The sequence below is a fragment of the Numida meleagris genome, chromosome 23 (assembly GCF_002078875.1).
Source record: "Numida meleagris isolate 19003 breed g44 Domestic line chromosome 23, NumMel1.0, whole genome shotgun sequence".
Taxonomy (NCBI): Eukaryota; Metazoa; Chordata; class Aves; order Galliformes; family Numididae; genus Numida; species Numida meleagris.
Genome location: NC_034431.1, coordinates 1,506,106 through 1,513,708, shown reverse-complemented (window position 1 = coordinate 1,513,708; position 7,603 = coordinate 1,506,106). Strand labels below are relative to the sequence as shown.

Below are 7,603 nucleotides of genomic sequence, written 5' to 3'. Positions count from 1 at the left end.
GGGTGCTGGGCTGGGTTCGTGATTCCACTGTGGCTCCCGTTGAAGAACTGAGCTGCTGGGGCAGAACCCTGATGTTGAAATTGAAGTTTGCCCTCAGCCAAGGCTCTGCTGCCCGTCGTTGCTGTTGCTTGTCTACCAGGAAATTGGCACTGTGAAATATTTGCAGAACGAAACCATGGAGCCCATGGGGCGGGGGAAATAAGAAACCTCTCGGTGTGTATTTATTGCAGCAAACACCGTCCCGGAGCTGGTGGTTAGGCTGAATGCATGCACGTTCAACCTCAGCAATGCTCACATGGTCCAAAGCAAACAGTTCCCAACAAAACACGCACAAAAATAACCTCTAATTTATAGCTATACTTCTGCTAGAGGACGTTTCCTCCACCACCCTTGAAACAACACATAGGCTGCACCTTGCCCAGCAAGCATCTGCCTTCTGCTCTCTGAAGCCGTGGGCATGGGGCTGCCACCAGGGTGGGCTTGGGGTCATCCCACTGCATGCCACGGGCTGCAGACACAAGCCAGGCTCCATCCCAAATGGCAGCGTGCCCAAATCCTGTAACCTTGACGTGAAATCAGCCCTGGCACCAATTCACCATTCCTATTCTAGGATGTGAGGAATCGCTTGGAAAGAGCTCAGAATTAATTGCTCAGGGAAATGGGGGAAATGATGGAGCGTCATGGCCAGGAAATGGGTTCCTCATTTCTGCAAGCTAAGGATGACGGCCTGAAGGTGAGCTGTGATTTTAGGGGGCAGGACAGCGGGCTGATGAGCTGCATGGCACAGCCTTGCAGATTTATGGGCACGTACAAAAGCTGCTGTGCATCCACCGTGGGTAACACACCTCCAGGAAAACGGCTGCATCCCTGCACCCTCCTGGCTGTAAATCCCCCAAAATCCAACTTGGCCCCACAAAAAGGAGTCGCATTCTGCAGACACAGCATCAGGCCGATCCATCACACCAGGGCCAGGAATGCATCCCCTCAAAGCACCCTCTCCTCTCATTAAGCTTTACAGAGGCGTTAGCATTAATATCTCTGATAGCCAGTTTAGAATCAAGGAGGAAAAGAGCACCCTGAAGCTCCGAGCCCCACATTGATCACCATATTTCGGGCCTTGTGGTGAGGGGTGGATTTGAAACCTTGAATCAGTGAAAGCAGGCTGATGGAGAAAGGTAAGAAATAAGAAACCCTTCAGCTCTTGCTCAAGATCGCCATCCTAAGGCAGATGGCAAGATGAGAAAAAGAATCCATCCCATAGGGCACATCTGCAGCCCTGCACAGCCAGATCAAAAGTGTGCAGAGAAGGGATCACTTTAGGGCACAACTTGGCCAAAAGCTGATGTATTGAAACAAAAAAACAAAGGTTTTTTCATGGGATAGCCCCCATGAACACACCCAAGCCCCCATGTGGGTACAAACAGATAAATCAGACTGAATAAAAGTAGGGAGAGCTCAGCCGTGCTGCAATCCCAACTGCATCCATCCAGCAGGACAGCAGCACTGCGTGGTGCTTGGGAAGGCAAAAGCAATTAATAAGGGACAGGAAAAAAAAAAAATCATTAAAAATGAAATAGTGCAGTCAGACAAGAGGAACGTAAGGGAAAGAGAAGGCGGAGTGCAAGAAGGCACAGAGGGAAATCCAGAGAGGGGACGGAGGCTGGTGAGATAGCAGAGAGAAGAGAGCACAGGGTGGGGGGGTGGGGGGGAAGCCTGTGGGAAATGGGAACGCTGGATAAAACCAAAGCAAAATAAGGTAAGAGAAAATAAAATAAGGAATAAAATAATGAACAAATAAAATGAATAAATCCTCCCGGAAGGTTTTGGTTCCCCCTCCCCTCCCACCCTCTACCCCCCACTTCCCTCTGTGAGCAATGCGTGGAGCAAGGGCACACCTCGGTGGCAGAGGGAGGAATGCCAGCCCGAGCCGCTCCGCCCGCCCTGTCCCGCAGGCACCGCCCCGGGGCGGTGCGGGGCCGCCAGGTGGTGCTGGGGCAGCGCGGAGCGGCTCCGAGGGATCGAGGGATGCTGGGGCCCTGCCTTCCCACCGCCGAGCCGGCCCCGCGCCCTCGTGTCCCTTTGCCGCAGCCCTCCCTCCTCCGCGTGGAGGTTAATAGGGCCGGGCACCCCGCGCCCGTCTTTAAGTGATGGGGAAACTGAGGCACAGGGGGATCGCGCAGCCTCCATCCCCACCCTTGTCCCAGTGCGCACCTGGAGCGCGGTAGGGCACTTTCCCAGCAAGCAGGCGACGTGGCCGCACGCTCAGCCCTGAAACAAAAGGGGGGAAAAAAAAGGGAAAAGGCTCAAAGCATCCCGCGAAGAGAGGGATGGGGCAGCGTGCCCACCTGCAGCTGCGGTTTGCTGCCCAGCCACGTGCCCCAGGCAGCAGCGAGGGCGGAGGCTGAGCCCGCACCCTGTGCTGAGCCCCCTCCGGGGTCTGAGGTCGCCTCGTGGTGAGTCTCAAATCGTCTCACCGGTTTCTTCAGACGGGCAGTAGCGCCTGCTCGCAGCTTCTGGGTAACTCACAGTTTTACCGAAGACGATTTCAGGGCGGCAGGGAACGGCGCGATTTTGTTCCACATCTGAAAAGTTAAAGAAAAAAATCATCGCGTGCGTAGTTTGAAAGCTCAGGGACAGGGCGAGCACCAAAGGGGAGAAAAGACGAGACTTCCGTACACGTAAATGGGTTTTCCACCATCCTCAGCTGCCCTGCGAGAACCAAGGGGCTGCTAATTAGGCTGAAAACCACTCAGGGGTCCTTTCTTGCCCCCAGCCCCCTTCGCCCATCGCCTCCCATTCCTCTGTGCCACCCGCGGGCTCCGGTTACGCTGTGGGTCCGTAAACAGCATCTAAAATAATTGTGCAGTTGTCACCGTTGGGCCGGGGGGGACTATTTTAAAACGCTGGCTTAGCCCAAAGGGCCGAGGGGATTGTGGCACGGCCCAGCTGTCCCCGCGGGCGCATCAAAGTGCGGGGCGGGATGCCTCAGCCCTCGCCATTTGGGATGGGGAAGGGAGCCAGGAGGTCGGGGCCGAGCTGATGTTTTGATGTGGGGCTTCAGGAGGAACCCATGGGGCTGAAGGGAGCAGCCGGGGCTGTCAGGCGGAGTAATGGGGGCTGCGTTCAGCCCTGGTGATTTGCAGCGCTGGATTGAAGGGTGTGGGATGCAGCTCAGGAGGCTGCACGTCCCTTTTGCCTTTGCAAATACAGAGGAAGAGGAAAACACAAACATCTCCCAATCCCATGGGATGAGGTTTTGACAACACCTTGGCGCAATGTGAAGGGCTTGCCCAAGATACAAGGCTCCAAACTACCAGTGAGGACAACAAAGGGATGCTCAACTGGGGCAACTCTTCCAGATTTATGCTCTGTGCTTTATTTTGTGTCATTTCTCTGCAAAGCACCGTAGCCCTTGCCAGCACATTTCCCACTTTGAGCTTTCCAGTTGCCAGCAGTGCATCAGTCCCAGTGACTTTCCTATACCCTACACAGCCCCACTGCTATGTATTTAGTTCCCGAGTCAACCGCCCTGGGATGCTGGTAATGAACAGACTGGTGCATAACAGACCCACTGCCTGCATGCTTCTTTCCAAATAACACTTCTCTCAATTTCCCAGAAGTAGTAGACACTACAGCTAGTCCTGAACTTTGATTGCCTTTGGAAAAAAATATCAAAAACATATATATATATATTTATACATATATATATATTTATACATATACATATATATATATGTATGATTGGCATGCTGATCAAAGCTGGGAACTGCTACTTTCACAGCTCCCATTCATCACCCACCTTCTGTCTGCAAAGAAGCTGGCACAGAATTTTCTTGTCTCCTTTGGGTTCTGCACGAGGGCTGGGTCAGCTCTTCACCACCACTTGATCAAGGACAGTGCTGTTCCACCACACACTCTCCTGCAGCACAACCAGTGCCCACTTCACACCGTTACTCCATCAAACATCCCCATCTGTGGGCCAGGCCGTGCCTGGGGATGCGTACTGGACGCCCTTAGCCTTGTGAGCAGTAGGAATGACTTGCCCAAAGCTCTCTCCATGAAGAATCAATTACTCATGGTCTCATGCAAGGGCCATCAAAGACCATTCCCGCATGCCCTGTATGACAACCTGCAGAAATTGGTGACGTGTTACTCTGATCTTTTGGTTAAATGGGGAGAGCTTTGGCAAACTGAAACGAGCCTTACCCAAAGCCATGAGAAACCACAGGGAAACAGCACGCTCATCTCGGAGAGGCTCAGGCTCCTCTCGAGGTGAAGGAGCCATCCCCAGCACCAGGCGAGAGCCGTCTTTCAGCAGCTGCGAGCCACTTATGAGATGGGTTTGAACACTCCCGCAGAAGTCAGGCCTGGGGGACGGAGGTGGAGAGGGGGAGACAAATGTGAAAAAAAATTGCATTAATTACCAGTCCATTTGCATGACGTGAAGCTGGCCCGCTCCGTCATCTCGTCCCGCCACGCCGTGGTTTGTCGGGTCCCACCGGGGTCCCAGCGGGGCCTGTGTTCCCCACATTGCCATAGGGACGGCAGCTGCAGCTGACTTCCCCCGTTAGAAGCAACCGCCGGCGCTCCACAAACCATTTCGGGAGCATTTGTCGCAACAGCTTCTGCTAATCTCTCTTTCATTTGTAATTATTTTCTCGCCCGGCCACTCCGACACCGGAGCCGCGTTCGCTGCCCGCCCTGCGGGAGCACCACCGCCATCGGGGGTCGAGGCGAGATAAAAAGGATGCGCGGGCGGCGGCGGGGACAGCCCCGCGAGGAGGACGGCGGCCTTCAAACGGGCTCGGGCTCCTCTGAAGGCGATTGAAGTGGGCCGAGGGATGGAGCCGGCAGCTTTGAGGCGGCCCGCGCCATCTCGGCCAAGAATCATTGAACAAATAGTTTATCTGGAGAACCGACAGCTGTGGGGAACAGGCGATTTCCAGAGGATTAGGGGAGAGCTGTGAAAGGGAGCTCCCACGGGAAGTCTAAAACCCTCGTCTTGAATGCAGCTCGCCAAGAACACATGTTGGAGCCTTTGGCTTACTTCTTAAGCAGCGTTTCTCCCCCCCTCACCTTTTACCCAAAGGACTCTATAAACCAAATTGGTCAAGTCGTCGAAGCGCAAGGCAGGAAAATGGGGTCCACGGGAGGCTGATGAATTATGCGGCGCCGGTTGATTTCTAAACAGAGTTTTGCTTTGGCGCTTGTTTTATTTTGATCTAATCCTGATGGTGTTCTTGTAACTCTTTTTTTTTTCCCCCAGCATTTCCATTTATTGGGTCTTAAGTTTATTGCAGCCACCAGCAAGGCAAGGAGGCGAGAGAGGGAACTCCAGCTCTGCTGCTTTGCCTTCTGTGCTCACCAAGCAAAGCTCAGCCACAGGGTGAAGCTGTGATGTGCAAACCCCTCTACTTCTGACTGATGTGAGTAGAGACAACTAAAGATGAAGGTCCTGAGAGTGGGTTGCAGCTCATCTATGGAAACTTACACCTTGCCCACAGGGTGCCCCAACCTGGCCCTGAAGGATCACGTCACCTCCTCACCATAAAGACAGCTGCTGTACTGCATCCAGACCAGTAACTCTGCATCCCTCCTTTTTGCAAAACCATCAGCTCTCACCCGGACAGAGATTACAACCTTTTCCAGCACTGTTTGCAAGGTCAAGAGCCAGCACTCACATCTCCCAGAAGCTGAGCTCACGTGGAGGTGGCACTGTGGAACTGGAGATGCTCAGGAAAAGCCTCCAGCACCCGCTGTCATCCACCTGCCACCTCAGAACCACCTCAGTCCAGCTGCAAACCACCACAAAACCGTCCCCATTCGCGTGCAGACACCCACAGTGAAGTGAAACCCAGTGAGCATCACCAGAGCTTAGCTCACCCTTGCCAGAGGGATGTGACTGTCAGAGCTGGGATGAGCTGCTGGCTTGACCTCCCTCTTCATCTCCCTTCATTGTAGAGTCAAGACAACCAGCTACAATCTCATTTTCAGCCAGCTTCAATTAAACATCTCATCTGCAAACAGTGACAGGAGATAAAACCCCTGTTCTGCATGAAGCAGTGCTTTTGCTGAAACCAGACCGTATTTAAAGATGGGAACCTGGACGTGCCAGCACACCGGTCACTGCAGCTCTCCCCCAGCCTGGTGCTCAGCAGATGGGAGCACAGAGCTGGTGGAAAGCGCTAAGTTCAGCGGCACCTCTCCCTTCACACCAGCTCCAAATGTGTCCACAGACTTAATTTGGATCAAGAGAGAGACAGAGTTAACGATCTAATCACTATTTTTAGAAAACAAGTCTCCTGTTGAGTATGCATTTGGCAATCCCTACAGCTGCATCACCAGCAATGAAACCTTTGGGGATGGGTTTTGCCTAACTCCAGTCACTCAGCAAGAAAATAAACTTTTAAGCCCTTCCCTTGATGGCAGAGAACTATTTTTACTGCCTTTTCACCAGAGCATTATCTAGGCTGGCTTTAAATTCATAGGCAGTGAGGAGCTCTGTATGAAATCACAGCAATTTCTAATTTTTTTTTTATTGTGGAATGAAAAAATGCACCAATTTCTAGAGGAGAGATCTGCTGGGAGTTATTAAGCCGGGGCGGATTTTGGCTTAGCAACGCAATAAACCATTGGCTGCTGAAAGCTGCACAAGTTACTGAGCAGAAAGGTTCTTCTGGGCCATACTGCTCCAGGAGGCACAGTTCCCTCCTGCTCTCCCGGTGTCCACAGGAGAGCTGTGGTTTCTGCTGGGTCCCAACACATTGGTAGAGGGGGTGAGTGTGGAGAGGCTCAAGGTCCTCAAAGTATGGATCAGGCACTCAGCATCTTAAAACATTACTGTCAGCTTCTGGGTTGGTGGGATGAGGTGGCAGCTACCAGAAAGCCACGTTTGTGGCAGTTGGAGCAGAGTTCGGTGCAGCGTGGCACAGTCCAAGCAGGGCAAAAAGGGAAAAACAGCTTTTACATTACAGGCAGATGAGAGCCTAACAAAAAGACTCTCACTTGTTGCTTTCTTTTCTTTTTTTTTCCTTTTTTTTTTTTTTTTTAAATGCCATTCAATCATTCCACTCACTGGAGAGACCTTAAATTGAATCTCAGCCCTAGAAAATGCATTACTTACCGCCGAATTGATGTCACTGCCAAAGAATTTTCTCTCGGCTTAAGCTGTCTGCTGCAACACGCCAGGGGCACGTTCGAGACGTTTCCGTATCTGCGGAGTGACATTCCTCGTGCTGGTTCTTTGCTCTTCCCCTTTCTCCCCGTTTTGCTTTAATTCCCTCTCAGTGGGATGTGCTGCTGGAGCAGAGTGCACCGAACACAACAGAACTTCGCTACGGATTCCAGTACATCCCACCTGGGTTTTACCATTACAGAATTGAGGGTTTGAAGGTGCCCAGATCCAACCAGACATCGCTCCATCACCCCTCTAACCTGCTCAAATTGGATTCACACAAGCATTAAAACCACATTACAGAAGCTGCATCTACCAGGGGGTTGGTGCAAAGCCTCTTCCTCTTGACAGAGCTTTCAAATCAGGACTTTTCCACGTGTTATTTGTTTCTGGGGATGTGATAACTCTGGTTTCCCCCCTTTTTTTTTT

At 52.2% G+C, this 7,603-nt stretch overlaps 1 long non-coding RNA gene across 1 annotated transcript; it reads right to left on the bottom strand.

Annotated features, from left to right (window-relative positions):
* On the bottom strand, positions 1,894–7,329 carry LOC110387765. The gene is made up of 4 exons (XR_002432712.1): positions 7,124–7,329; positions 4,207–4,367; positions 3,800–4,129; positions 1,894–2,582 (listed from the first exon to the last, which is right to left on the bottom strand). It is a non-coding gene; the product is annotated as an uncharacterized LOC110387765 (long non-coding RNA).